Below are 14,039 nucleotides of genomic sequence, written 5' to 3'. Positions count from 1 at the left end.
TTTTAAACTTATTTGAACTCCAGCCTATTTTTGCGTTCAGTATGCATCATTCAAAGCGACGTCATCAATTTCCAACACGTTCTCACATCATTTGCTGTTTTCAGTCATTTACCGATTTGTTTAGAGAGCTAAATGACGGTGAAATTGAAAATCACTACAAAATGAACTCTAAAAATGTTGGAACTTGGCATGGTATCATCATTTCACCCGCATAGCATGTGCAAATGAGTAGAGAGGGTCACGGCGAAAACTGGACGCACCTCGTGTACAAACTAGACAATCTCTTTCGGAGTATCAGGGTTTCGGACGAGAACTCATCTGTTACACGGGCACTTCAATGTTTTCTAAACTTTATTTGAACTCCAGCCTATTTTTGCGTTTAGTATGCATCATTCAAAGCGACGTCATCAATTTCCAACACGTTCTGACATCATTTGCTGTTTTTCAGTCATTTACCGATTTGTTTAGAGAGCTAAATGACGGTGAAATTGAAAATCTCTACAAAATGAACTCTGAAAATGTTGGAACTTGGCATGGTATCATCATTTCACCCGCATAGCATGTGCAAAAGAGTAGAGAGGGTCACGGCGAAAACTGGACGCACCTCGTGTACAAACTGGACAACATCTTTTGGAGTATCAGAGTTTCGGACGAGAACTTATCTGTTACACGGGCACTTCAATGTTTTCTAAGCTTATTTGAACTCCAGCCTATTTTTGCATTCAGTATGCATCATTCAAAGCGACGTCATCAATTTCCAACACGTTCTGACATCATTTGCTGTTTTTCAGTCATTTACCGATTTGTTTAGAGAGCTAAATGACGGTGAAATTGAAAATCACTACAAAATGAACTCTAAAAACGTTGGAACTTGGCATGGTATCATAATTTCACCCGCATAGCATGTGCAAATGAGTAGAGAGGGTCACGGCGAAAACTGGACGCACCTCGTGTACAAACTAGACAATCTCTTTCGGAGTATCAGGGTTTCGGACGAGAACTCATTTGTTACACGGGCACTTCAATGTTTGCTAATCTTATTTGAACTCCAGCCTATTTTTGCGTTTAGTATGCATCATTCAAAGCGACGTCATCAATTTCCAACACGTTCTGACATCATTTGCTATTTTTCAGTCATTTACCGATTTGTTTAGAGAGCTAAATGACGGTGAAATTGAAAATCACTACAAAATGAACTCTGAAAATGTTGGAACTTGGCATGGTATCATCATTTCTCCCGCATAGCATGTGCAAAAGAGTAGAGAGGGTCACGGGGAAAACTGGACGCACCTCGTGTATAAACTGGACAATCTCTTTCGGAGTATCAGGGTTTCAGACGAGAACTCATCTGTTACACGGGCACTTCAACGTTTTTTAAACTTATTTGAACTCCAGCCTATTTTTGCATTCGGTATGCATCATTCAAAGCGACGTCATCAATTTCCAACACGTTCTCACATCATTTGCTGTTTTTCAGTCATTTACCGATTTGTTTAGAGAGCTAAATGACGGTGAAATTCAAAATCACTACAAAATGAACTCTGAAAATGTTGGAACTTGGCATGGTATCATCATTTCACCCGCATTGCATGTGCAAAAGAGTAGAGAGGGTCACGGCGAAAACTGGACGCACCTCATGTACAAACTGGACAATCTCTTTCGGAGTATCAGGGTTTCAGACGAGAACTCATCTGTTACACGGGCACTTCAACGTTTTTTAAACTTATTTGAACTCCAGCCTATTTTTGCGTTCGGTATGCATCATTCAAAGCGACGTCATCAATTTCCAACACGTTCTCACATCATTTGCTGTTTTCAGTCATTTACCGATTTGTTTAGAGAGCTAAATGACGGTGAAATTGAAAATCACTACAAAATGAACTCTGAAAATGTTGGAACTTGGCATGGTATCATCATTTCACCCGCATTGCATGTGCAAAAGAGTAGAGAGGGTCACGGCGAAAACTGGACGCACCTCGTGTACAAACTGGACAATCTCTTTCGGAGTATCAGGGTTCGGATGAGAACTCATCTGTTACATGGGCACTTCAATGTTTTTTAAACTTATTTGAACTCCAGCCTATTTTTGCGTTCAGTATGCATCATTCAAAGCGACGTCATCAATTTCCAACACGTTCTCACATCATTTGCTGTTTTCAGTCATTTACCGATTTGTTTAGAGAGCTAAATGACGGTGAAATTGAAAATCACTACAAAATGAACTCTGAAAATGTTGGAACTTGGCATGGTATCATCATTTCACCCGCATTGCATGTGCAAAAGAGTAGAGAAGGTCACGGCGAAAACTGGACTCACCTCGTGTACAAACTGGACAATCTCTTTCGGAGTATCAGGGTTTCGGATGAGAACTCATCTGTTACACGGGCACTTCAATGTTTTTTAAACTTATTTGAACTCCAGCCTATTTTTGCGTTCAGTATGCATCATTCAAAGCGACGTCATCAATTTCCAACACGTTCTCACATCATTTGCTGTTTTCAGTCATTTACCGATTTGTTTAGAGAGCTAAATGACGGTGAAATTGAAAATCACTACAAAATGAACTCTAAAAATGTTGGAACTTGGCATGGTATCATCATTTCACCCGCATAGCATGTGCAAATGAGTAGAGAGGGTCACGGCGAAAACTGGACGCACCTCGTGTACAAACTAGACAATCTCTTTCGGAGTATCAGGGTTTCGGACGAGAACTCATCTGTTACACGGGCACTTCAATGTTTTCTAAACTTATTTGAACTCCAGCCTATTTTTGCGTTTAGTATGCATCATTCAAAGCGACGTCATCAATTTCCAACACGTTCTGACATCATTTGATGTTTTTCAGTCATTTACCGATTTGTTTAGAGAGCTAAATGACGGTGAAATTGAAAATCTCTACAAAATGAACTCTGAAAATGTTGGAACTTGGCATGGTATCATCATTTCACCCGCATAGCATGTGCAAAAGAGTAGAGAGGGTCACGGCGAAAACTGGACGCACCTCGTGTACAAACTGGACAACATCTTTCGGAGTATCAGAGTTTCGGACGAGAACTTATCTGTTACACGGGCACTTCAATGTTTTCTAAGCTTATTTGAACTCCAGCCTATTTTTGCATTCAGTATGCATCATTCAAAGCGACGTCATCAATTTCCAACACGTTCTGACATCATTTGCTGTTTTTCAGTCATTTACCGATTTGTTTAGAGAGCTAAATGACGGTGAAATTGAAAATCACTACAAAATGAACTCTAAAAACGTTGGAACTTGGCATGGTATCATCATTTCACCCGCATAGCATGTGCAAATGAGTAGAGAGGGTCACGGCGAAAACTGGACGCACCTCGTGTACAAACTAGACAATCTCTTTCGGAGTATCAGGGTTTCGGACGAGAACTCATTTGTTACACGGGCACTTCAATGTTTGCTAAACTTATTTGAACTCCAGCCTATTTTTGCGTTCAGTATGCATCATTCAAAGCGACGTCATCAATTTCCAACACGTTCTGACATCATTTGCTATTTTTCAGTCATTTACCGATTTGTTTAGAGAGCAAAATGACGGTGAAATTGAAAATCACTACAAAATGAACTCTAAAAATGTTGGAACTTGGCATGGTATCATCATTTCACCCGCATAGCATGTGCAAAAGAGTAGAGAGGGTCACGGGGAAAACTGGACGCACCTCGTGTATAAACTGGACAATCTCTTTCGGAGTATCAGGGTTTCGGATGAGAACTCATCTGTTACACGGGCACTTCAATGTTTTCTAAACTTATTTGAACTCCAGCCTATTTTTGCGTTCGGTATGCATCATTCAAAGCGACGTCATCAATTTCCAACATGTTCTGACATCATTTGCTGTTTTTCAGTCATTTACCGATTTGTTTAGAGAGCTAAATGACGGTGAAATTGAAAATCTCTACAAAATGAACTCTGAAAATGTTGGAACTTGGCATGGTATCATCATTTCACCCGCATAGCATGTGCAAAAGAGTAGAGAGGGTCACGGCGAAAACTGGACGCACCTCGTGTATAAACTGGACAATCTCTTTCGGAGTATCAGGGTTTCAGACGAGAACTCATCTGTTACACGGGCACTTCAACGTTTTTTAAACTTATTTGAACTCCAGCCTATTTTTGCGTTCGGTATGCATCATTCAAAGCGACGTCATCAATTTCCAACACGTTCTCACATCATTTGCTGTTTTTCAGTCATTTACCGATTTGTTTAGAGAGCTAAATGACGGTGAAATTGAAAATCACTACAAAATGAACTCTGAAAATGTTGGAACTTGGCATGGTATCATCATTTCACCCGCATAGCATGTGCAAAAGAGTAGAGAGGGTCACGGCGAAAACTGGACGCACCTCGTGTACAAACTAGACAATCTCTTTCGGAGTATCAGGGTTTCAGACGAGAACTCATCTGTTACACGGGCACTTCAACGTTTTTTAAACTTATTTGAACTCCAGCCTATTTTTGCGTTCGGTATGCATCATTCAAAGCGACGTCATCAATTTCCAACACGTTCTCACATCATTTGCTGTTTTTCAGTCATTTACCGATTTGTTTAGAGAGCTAAATGACGGTGAAATTGAAAATCACTACAAAATGAACTCTGAAAATGTTGGAACATGGCATGGTATCATCATTTCACCCGCATAGCATGTGCAAAAGAGTAGAGAGGGTCACGGCGAAAACTGGACGCACCTCGTGTACAAACTGGACAATCTCTTTCGGAGTATCAGGGTTCGGATGAGAACTCATCTGTTACATGGGCACTTCAATGTTTTTTAAACTTATTTGAACTCCAGCCTATTTTTGCGTTCAGTATGCATCATTCAAAGCGACGTCATCAATTTCCAACACGTTCTCACATCATTTGCTGTTTTCAGTCATTTACCGATTTGTTTAGAGAGCTAAATGACGGTGAAATTGAAAATCACTACAAAATGAACTCTGAAAATGTTGGAACTTGGCATGGTATCATCATTTCACCCGCATTGCATGTGCAAAAGAGTAGAGAAGGTCACGGCGAAAACTGGACTCACCTCGTGTACAAACTGGACAATCTCTTTCGGAGTATCAGGGTTTCGGATGAGAACTCATCTGTTACACGGGCACTTCAATGTTTTTTAAACTTATTTGAACTCCAGCCTATTTTTGCGTTCAGTATGCATCATTCAAAGAGACGTCATCAATTTCCAACACGTTCTCACATCATTTGATGTTTTCAGTCATTTACCGATTTGTTTAGAGAGCAAAATGACGGTGAAATTGAAAATCACTACAAAATGAACTCTAAAAATGTTGGAACTTGGCATGGTATCATCATTTCACCCGCATAGCATGTGCAAATGAGTAGAGAGGGTCACGGCCAAAACTGGACGCACCTCGTGTACAAACTAGATATTCTCTTTCGGAGTATCAGGGTTTCGGACGAGAACTCATCTGTTACACGGGCACTTCAATGTTTTCTAAACTTATTTGAACTCCAGCCTATTTTTGCGTTTAGTATGCATCATTCAAAGCGACGTCATCAATTTCCAACACGTTCTGACATCATTTGCTGTTTTTCAGTCATTTACCGATTTGTTTAGAGAGCTAAATGACGGTGAAATTGAAAATCTCTACAAAATGAACTCTGAAAATGTTGGAACTTGGCATGGTATCATCATTTCACCCGCATAGCATGTGCAAAAGAGTAGAGAGGGTCACGGCGAAAACTGGACGCACCTCGTGTATAAACTGGACAATCTCTTTCGGAGTATCAGGGTTTCAGACGAGAACTCATCTGTTACACGGGCACTTCAACGTTTTTTAAACTTATTTGAACTCCAGCCTATTTTTGCGTTTGGTATGCATCATTCAAAGCGACGTCATCAATTTCCAACACGTTCTCACATCATTTGCTGTTTTTCAGTCATTTACCGATTTGTTTAGAGAGCTAAATGACGGTGAAATTGAAAATCACTACAAAATGAACTCTGAAAATGTTGGAACTTGGCATGGTATCATCATTTCACCCGCATAGCATGTGCAAAAGAGTAGAGAGGGTCACGGCGAAAACTGGACGCACCTCGTGTACAAACTAGACAATCTCTTTCGGAGTATCAGGGTTTCGGACGAGAACTCATCTGTTACACGGGCACTTCAATGTTTTCTAAACTTATTTGAACTCCAGCCTATTTTTGCATTTAGTATGCATCATTCAAAGTGACAACATCAATTTCCAACACGTTCTCACATCATTTGCTGTTTTTCAGTCATTTACCGATTTGTTTAGAGAGCTAAATGACGGTGAAACTGCAAATCACTACAAAATGAACTCTGAAAATGTTGGAACTTGGCATGGTATCATCATTTCACCCGCATAGCATGTGCAAAAGAGTAGAGAGGGTCACGGAAAAAACTGGACGCACCTCGTGTACAAACTGGACAATCTCTTTCGGAGTATCAAGGTTTCGGACGGGAACTTATCTGTTACACGGGCACTTCAATGTTTTTTAAACTTATTTGAACTCCAGCCTATTTTTGCATTCAGTATGCATCATTCAAAGCGACGTCATCAATTTCCAACACGTTCTCACATCATTTGCTGTTTTTCAGTCATTTACCGATTTGTTTAGAGAGCTAAATGACGGTGAAATTGAAAATCACTACAAAATGAACTCTGAAAATGTTGGAACTTGGCATGGTATCATCATTTCACCCGCATTGCATGTGCAAAAGAGTAGAGAAGGTCACGGCGAAAACTGGACTCACCTCGTGTACAAACTGGACAATCTCTTTCGGAGTATCAGGGTTTCGGATGAGAACTCATCTGTTACACGGGCACTTCAATGTTTTTTAAACTTATTTGAACTCCAGCCTATTTTTGCGTTCAGTTTGCATCATTCAAAGCGACGTCATCAATTTCCAACACGTTCTCACATCATTTGCTGTTTTCAGTCATTTACCGATTTGTTTAGAGAGCTAAATGACGGTGAAATTGAAAATCACTACAAAATGAACTCTAAAAATGTTGGAATTTGGCATGGTATCATCATTTCACCCGCATAGCATGTGCAAATGAGTAGAGAGGGTCACGGCGAAAACTGGACGCACCTCGTGTACAAACTAGACAATCTCTTTCGGAGTATCAGGGTTTCGGACGAGAACTCATCTGTTACACGGGCACTTCAATGTTTTCTAAACTTATTTGAACTCCAGCCTATTTTTGCGTTTAGTATGCATCATTCAAAGCGACGTCATCAATTTCCAACACGTTCTGACATCATTTGCTGTTTTTCAGTCATTTACCGATTTGTTTAGAGAGCTAAATGACGGTGAAATTGAAAATCTCTACAAAATGAACTCTGAAAATGTTGGAACTTGGCATGGTATCATCATTTCACCCGCATAGCATGTGCAAAAGAGTAGAGAGGGTCACGGCGAAAACTGGACGCACCTCGTGTATAAACTGGACAATCTCTTTCGGAGTATCAGGGTTTCAGACGAGAACTCATCTGTTACACGGGCACTTCAACGTTTTTTAAACTTATTTGAACTCCAGCCTATTTTTGCGTTCGGTATGCATCATTCAAAGCGACGTCATCAATTTCCAACACGTTCTCACATCATTTGCTGTTTTTCAGTCATTTACCGATTTGTTTAGAGAGCTAAATGACGGTGAAATTGAAAATCACTACAAAATGAACTCTGAAAATGTTGGAACTTGGCATGGTATCATCATTTCACCCGCATAGCATGTGCCAAAGAGTAGAGAGGGTCACGGCGAAAACTGGACGCACCTCGTGTACAAACTAGACAATCTCTTTCGGAGTATCAGGGTTTTGGACGAGAACTCATCTGTTACACGGGCACTTCAATGTTTTCTAAACTTATTTGAACCCCAGCCTATTTTTGCGTTTAGTATGCATCATTCAAAGTGACAACATCAATTTCCAACACGTTCTCACATCATTTGCTGTTTTTCAGTCATTTACCGATTTGTTTAGAGAGCTAAATGACGGTGAAACTGCAAATCACTACAAAATGAACTCTGAAAATGTTGGAACTTGGCATGGTATCATCATTTCACCCGCATAGCATGTGCAAAAGAGTAGAGAGGGTCACGGAAAAAACTGGACGCACCTCGTGTACAAACTGGACAATCTCTTTCGGAGTATCAGGGTTTCGGACGGGAACTCATCTGTTACACGGGCACTTCAATGTTTTTTAAACTTATTTGAACTCCAGCCTATTTTTGCATTCAGTATGCATCATTCAAAGCGACGTCATCAATTTCCAACACGTTCTCACATCATTTGCTGTTTTTCAGTCATTTACCGATTTGTTTAGAGAGCTAAATGACGGTGAAATTGAAAATCACTACAAAATGAACTCTAAAAATGTTGGAACTTGGCATGGTATCATCATTTCACCCGCATAGCATGTGCAAATGAGTAGAGAGGGTCACGGCGAAAACTGGACGCACCTCGTGTACAAACTAGACAATCTCTTTCGGAGTATCAGGGTTTCGGACGAGAACTCATCTGTTACACGGGCACTTCAATGTTTTCTAAACTTATTTGAACTCCAGCCTATTTTTGCGTTTAGTATGCATCATTCAAAGCGACGTCATCAATTTCCAACACGTTCTGACATCATTTGCTGTTTTTCAGTCATTTACCGATTTGTTTAGAGAGCTAAATGACGGTGAAATTGAAAATCTCTACAAAATGAACTCTGAAAATGTTGGAACTTGGCATGGTATCATCATTTCACCCGCATAGCATGTGCAAAAGAGTAGAGAGGGTCACGGCGAAAACTGGACGCACCTCGTGTATAAACTGGACAATCTCTTTCGGCGTATCAGGGTTTCAGACGAGAACTCATCTGTTACACGGGCACTTCAACGTTTTTTAAACTTATTTGAACTCCAGCCTATTTTTGCGTTCGGTATGCATCATTCAAAGCGACGTCATCAATTTCCGACACGTTCTCACATCATTTGCTGTTTTTCAGTCATTTACCGATTTGTTTAGAGAGCTAAATGACGGTGAAATTGAAAATCACTACAAAATGAACTCTGAAAATGTTGGAACTTGGCATGGTATCATCATTTCACCCGCATAGCATGTGCAAATGAGTAGAGAGGGTCACGGCGAAAACTGGACGCACCTCGTGTACAAACTAGACAATCTCTTTCGGAGTATCAGGGTTTCGGACGAGAACTCATCTGTTACACGGGCACTTCAATGTTTTCTAAACTTATTTGAACTCCAGCCTATTTTTGCGTTTAGTATGCATCATTCAAAGCGACGTCATCAATTTCCAACACGTTCTGACATCATTTGCTGTTTTTCAGTCATTTACCGATTTGTTTAGAGAGCTAAATGACGGTGAAATTGAAAATCTCTACAAAATGAACTCTGAAAATGTTGGAACTTGGCATGGTATCATCATTTCACCCGCATAGCATGTGCAAAAGAGTAGAGAGGGTCACGGCGAAAACTGGACGCACCTCGTGTATAAACTGGACAATCTCTTTCGGCGTATCAGGGTTTCAGACGAGAACTCATCTGTTACACGGGCACTTCAACGTTTTTTAAACTTATTTGAACTCCAGCCTATTTTTGCGTTCGGTATGCATCATTCAAAGCGACGTCATCAATTTCCGACACGTTCTCACATCATTTGCTGTTTTTCAGTCATTTACCGATTTGTTTAGAGAGCTAAATGACGGTGAAATTGAAAATCACTACAAAATGAACTCTGAAAATGTTGGAACTTGGCATGGTATCATCATTTCACCCGCATAGCATGTGCAAAAGAGTAGAGAGGGTCACGGCGAAAACTGGACGCACCTCGTGTACAAACTAGACAATCTCTTTCGGAGTATCAGGGTTTCGGACGAGAACTCATCTGTTACACGGGCACTTCAATGTTTTCTAAACTTATTTGAACTCCAGCCTATTTTTGCGTTTAGTATGCATCATTCAAAGTGACAACATCAATTTCCAACACGTTCTCACGTCATTTGCTGTTTTTCAGTCATTTATCGATTTGTTTAGAGAGCTAAATGACGGTGAAACTGCAAATCACTACAAAATGAACTCTGAAAATGTTGGAACTTGGCATGGTATCATCATTTCACCCGCATAGCATGTGCAAAAGAGTAGAGAGGGTCACGGAAAAAACTGGACGCACCTCGTGTACAAACTGGACAATCTCTTTCGGAGTATCAGGGTTTCGGACGGGAACTCATCTGTTACACGGGCACTTCAATGTTTTTTAAACTTATTTGAACTCCAGCCTATTTTTGCATTCAGTATGCATCATTCAAAGCGACGTCATCAATTTCCAACACGTTCTCACATCATTTGCTGTTTTTCAGTCATTTGCCGATTTGTTTAGAGAGCTAAATGACGGTGAAATTGAAAATCACTACAAAATGAACTCTGAAAATGTTGGAACTTGGCATGGTATCATCATTTCACCCGCATTGCATGTGCAAAAGAGTAGAGAAGGTCACGGCGAAAACTGGACTCACCTCATGTACAAACTGGACAATCTCTTTCGGAGTATCAGGGTTTCGGATGAGAACTCATCTGTTACACGGGCACTTCAATGTTTTTTAAACTTATTTGAACTCCAGCCTATTTTTGCGTTCAGTATGCATCATTCAAAGCGACGTCATCAATTTCCAACACGTTCTCACATCATTTGCTGTTTTCAGTCATTTACCGATTTGTTTAGAGAGCTAAATGACGGTGAAATTGAAAATCACTACAAAATGAACTCTAAAAATGTTGGAACTTGGCATGGTATCATCATTTCACCCGCATAGCATGTGCAAATGAGTAGAGAGGGTCACGGCGAAAACTGGACGCACCTCGTGTACAAACTAGACAATCTCTTTCGGAGTATCAGGGTTTCGGACGAGAACTCATCTGTTACACGGGCACTTCAATGTTTTCTAAACTTATTTGAACTCCAGCCTATTTTTGCGTTTAGTATGCATCATTCAAAGCGACGTCATCAATTTCCAACACGTTCTGACATCATTTGCTGTTTTTCAGTCATTTACCGATTTGTTTAGAGAGCTAAATGACGGTGAAATTGAAAATCTCTACAAAATGAACTCTGAAAATGTTGGAACTTGGCATGGTATCATCATTTCACCCGCATAGCATGTGCAAAAGAGTAGAGAGGGTCACGGCGAAAACTGGACGCACCTCGTGTATAAACTGGACAATCTCTTTCGGCGTATCAGGGTTTCCGACGAGAACTCATCTGTTACACGGGCACTTCAACGTTTTTTAAACTTATTTGAACTCCAGCCTATTTTTGCGTTCGGTATGCATCATTCAAAGCGACGTCATCAATTTCCAACACGTTCTCACATCATTTGCTGTTTTTCAGTCATTTACCGATTTGTTTAGAGAGCTAAATGACGGTGAAATTGAAAATCACTACAAAATGAACTCTGAAAATGTTGGAACTTGGCATGGTATCATCATTTCACCCGCATAGCATGTGCAAAAGAGTAGAGAGGGTCACGGCGAAAACTGGACGCACCTCGTGTACAAACTAGACAATCTCTTTCGGAGTATCAGGGTTTCGGACGAGAACTCATCTGTTACACGGGCACTTCAATGTTTTCTAAACTTATTTGAACTCCAGCCTATTTTTGCGTTTAGTATGCATCATTCAAAGTGACAACATCAATTTCCAACACGTTCTCACATCATTTGCTGTTTTTCAGTCATTTACCGATTTGTTTAGAGAGCTAAATGACGGTGAAACTGCAAATCACTACAAAATGAACTCTGAAAATGTTGGAACTTGGCATGGTATCATCATTTCACCCGCATAGCATGTGCAAAAGAGTAGAGAGGTTCACGGAAAAAACTGGACGCACCTCGTGTACAAACTGGACAATCTCTTTCGGAGTATCAGGGTTTCGGACGGGAACTCATCTGTTACACGGGCACTTCAATGTTTTTTAAACTTATTTGAACTCCAGCCTATTTTTGCATTCAGTATGCATCATTCAAAGCGACGTCATCAATTTCCAACACGTTCTCACATCATTTGCTGTTTTTCAGTCATTTACCGATTTGTTTAGAGAGCTAAATGACGGTGAAATTGAAAATCACTACAAAATGAACTCTGAAAATGTTGGAACTTGGCATGGTATCATCATTTCACCCGCATTGCATGTGCAAAAGAGTAGAGAAGGTCACGGCGAAAACTGGACTCACCTCGTGTACAAACTGGACAATCTCTTTCGGAGTATCAGGGTTTCGGATGAGAACTCATCTGTTACACGGGCACTTCAATGTTTTTTAAACTTATTTGAACTCCAGCCTATTTTTGCGTTCAGTATGCATCATTCAAAGCGACGTCATCAATTTCCAACACGTTCTCACATCATTTGCTGTTTTCAGTCATTTACCGATTTGTTTAGAGAGCTAAATGACGGTGAAATTGAAAATCACTACAAAATGAACTCTAAAAATGTTGGAACTTGGCATGGTATCATCATTTCACCCGCATAGCATGTGCAAATGAGTAGAGAGGGTCACGGCGAAAACTGGACGCACCTCGTGTACAAACTAGACAATCTCTTTCGGAGTATCAGGGTTTCGGACGAGAACTCATCTGTTACACGGGCACTTCAATGTTTTCTAAACTTATTTGAACTCCAGCCTATTTTTGCGTTTAGTATGCATCATTCAAAGCGACGTCATCAATTTCCAACACGTTCTGACATCATTTGCTGTTTTTCAGTCATTTACCGATTTGTTTAGAGAGCTAAATGACGGTGAAATTGAAAATCACTACAAAATGAACTCTGAAAATGTTGGAACTTGGCATGGTATCATCATTTCACCCGCATAGCATGTGCAAAAGAGTAGAGAGGGTCACGGCGAAAACTGGACGCACCTCGTGTATAAACTGGACAATCTCTTTCGGAGTATCAGGGTTTCAGACGAGAACTCATCTGTTACACGGGCACTTCAACGTTTTTTAAACTTATTTGAACTCCAGCCTATTTTTGCGTTCGGTATGCATCATTCAAAGCGACGTCATTAATTTCCAACACGTTCTCACATCATTTGCTGTTTTTCAGTCATTTACCGATTTGTTTAGAGAGCTAAATGACGGAGAAATTGAAAATCACTACAAAATGAACTCTGAAAATGTTGGAACTTGGCATGGTATCATCATTTCACCCGCATAGCATGTGCAAAAGAGTAGAGAGGGTCACGGCGAAAACTGGACGCACCTCGTGTACAAACTAGACAATCTCTTTCGGAGTATCAGGGTTTCGGACGAGAACTCATCTGTTACACGGGCACTTCAATGTTTTCTAAACTTATTTGAACTCCAGCCTATTTTTGCGTTTAGTATGCATCATTCAAAGTGACAACATCAATTTCCAACACGTTCTCACATCATTTGCTGTTTTTCAGTCATTTACCGATTTGTTTAGAGAGCTAAATGACGGTGAAACTGCAAATCACTACAAAATGAACTCTGAAAATGTTGGAACTTGGCATGGTATCATCATTTCACCCGCATAGCATGTGCAAAAGAGTAGAGAGGTTCACGGAAAAAACTGGACGCACCTCGTGTACAAACTGGACAATCTCTTTCGGAGTATCAGGGTTTCGGACGGGAACTCATCTGTTACACGGGCACTTCAATGTTTTTTAAACTTATTTGAACTCCAGCCTATTTTTGCATTCAGTATGCATCATTCAAAGCGACGTCATCAATTTCCAACACGTTCTCACATCATTTGCTGTTTTTCAGTCATTTACCGATTTGTTTAGAGAGCTAAATGACGGTGAAATTGAAAATCACTACAAAATGAACTCTGAAAATGTTGGAACTTGGCATGGTATCATCATTTCACCCGCATTGCATGTGCAAAAGAGTAGAGAAGGTCACGGCGAAAACTGGACTCACCTCGTGTACAAACTGGACAATCTCTTTCGGAGTATCAGGGTTTCGGATGAGAACTCATCTGTTACATG

The sequence above is a fragment of the Aegilops tauschii genome, chromosome 2, assembly GCF_002575655.3.
Source record: "Aegilops tauschii subsp. strangulata cultivar AL8/78 chromosome 2, Aet v6.0, whole genome shotgun sequence".
Classification (NCBI taxonomy): Eukaryota; Viridiplantae; Streptophyta; class Magnoliopsida; order Poales; family Poaceae; genus Aegilops; species Aegilops tauschii.
This window is presented reverse-complemented; position numbering follows the sequence as displayed.